A 2321-nucleotide genomic window follows, 5' to 3' on the forward strand; every position below is an offset into this window, starting at 1 on the left:
GAAAACTTGTCAAAGATCAGTTTTCTATAGAAAACTTGTCAAAGATCAGTTTTCTATAGAAAACTTGTCAAAGATCAGTTTTCTATAGAAAACTTGTCAAAGATCAGTCTATAGAAAACTTGCCAAAGATCAGTCTATAGAAAATTTGTCAAAGATCTGTTTTATATAGAAAACTTGCCAAAAATCAGTTTTTAATAGAAAACTTGTCAAAGATCAGTTTTCTATAGAAAACTTGTTAGATAACAAGCTTGTCAATGATCAGTTTTATATAGAAAACTTGTCAGTGATCACTTTTCTATAGAAAACTTGTTTTCGATCTGTTTTATATAGAATTTCTTGTCAATGATCAGTTTTCTATAGAAAATTTGTTTATGATCTGTTTTCTATTAAAAACCTGTCAATTATCAGTTTTTAGTAGAAAACTTTTCTGTAGAAAACTTGTCAAAGATCATTTTCCCATGGAAAACGTGTTAAATATCAGTTTTCCACAGAAAATTTGTTAAACAGTATGGAAAACTTCCGTTTGAACACTTTTCTATAGAAATCCTTTTAAGCAGTTTTTCGTACAACCCTTTTAATTAAACAGTTTTCCTTTTTTTGGCTTTTTATAAAAACCCCCAATATATGAAGAGTTTTCATTGTAAATCTGTCACCTTAATTGCAAAGTATAAAATAAAGTCCTCTGATAATAAGCTTAATAAAACACATACGTAAATAAACTTGTTAATATACATATGGACAGCAATAATATTATTAAAAATTTAATATTTTATTAAAAAAAAAAAACAAACATTTTATAAAGATTTTTTTCCATTATATTTCCAATGTTTTTTTTGTATTTTTTGAAAATGTTTTCATTTTTGTCATTGTCAACTTATTTTAATATTTATTAAAATAATGATGACACTGTATATTGTTCGTTTACATATGTATACAATGTATATACATATTAATGTGGAATTGTTTATATGTTTACATATGTATGTATATATTTAAGAGTATGTGGAGTTTGTAATTGTAGTGTATATGTGTTAAATTATGCACAAAATTAAAAATGTTATCTATATAAAAACATTCATATATGTTGATTTATACATACGTTCTTAAATACAAATGGGTTTTTTTTGGAGAGTGTGTGTGCTTTAAGGTCCCACAGATTTACAAAAATTCAATGTATCCATTTCATACGAAATTTTTTCAAATATCTGAAAACTTGTTTGACTCTAATTGATACTGTTTTTGGTAATTTAGAATGCGTTCAAACTGATAATACATTGAGAAAGTAAGTCGCCAGTGTAAGGGTCTTAAGGAATCTAGAGGGAATTTGGTTCAACCAATCTTGTCTAAGAGAGAAGTTTTAATTATCTCCAATGAAGAGTTATAATGGTGATAATGTATTTGTTATCAAGGTGATGTTTTTTCAAGACTCTTGTCTACAGGACTCTCTTACGCTTTCACAAACTGTTGGGTCGTTTAAACACGTCATGGTGTTTGTAGTTTTATATATGAGTAATCATATGCATGAGTTTTGAGTATGATTATTATTATTATTGTTGTACATTTTTTGTGTCACATACAGACACAAGACCTTGAAATGTCTTCATACGAATATAGAAATAGTGAAGTTTAATACAAAAATAAAGGGATTAAATTTTAGTGATTTTTTTTATTATATCGAGTTGAAGGTTCACGTAATACTCACATAAATGACTAAATCAATACGATAAACTATAAAAAAGCAACATTTAATTAGATTAAAGCAGAATACATAAGATATTTACAAAAAATAAAGGTAAAAGGTCATTAAGATTAAACGTGAAATAATGTTCTAAAACTTTCTGCCCTGTAAATTTTATGGACAATAAAATGAATCATTAACATGTTTTCTAACGAAAATTAATCTCTGGCAAGTTTTCTCAATAAAGCTGATCCTACGTAAGATTTATACAGAAAACTGATCTTTCACAAGATTTATACAGAAAACTGATCTTTGACAAGTTTTCAAAAAAAAACTGATCTTTGTCAAGCTTTGAAAAGAAACGGGTCATTAACAAGTTTTTCTGTAGAAAAGTGATCTTTGAGAAGCTTTCTGTAGAAAACTGATCTTTGAAAAGCTTTCTGTAGAAAACTGATCTTTGAAATTTTTTTATAGAAAACTGATCTTTGAAAAGTTTTCTATAGAATATTGATCTTTGAAATTTTTTATAGAAAACTAATCTTTGAAAAGTTTTCTATAGAAAACTGATCTTTGAAAAGATTTCTATAGAAAACTGATTTTTGAAAATTTTTTATAGAAAACAAATCTTTGACAAGTTTTCTCT

This window comes from Lucilia cuprina, chromosome 2 (assembly GCF_022045245.1).
Source record: "Lucilia cuprina isolate Lc7/37 chromosome 2, ASM2204524v1, whole genome shotgun sequence".
Taxonomy (NCBI): domain Eukaryota; kingdom Metazoa; phylum Arthropoda; class Insecta; order Diptera; family Calliphoridae; genus Lucilia; species Lucilia cuprina.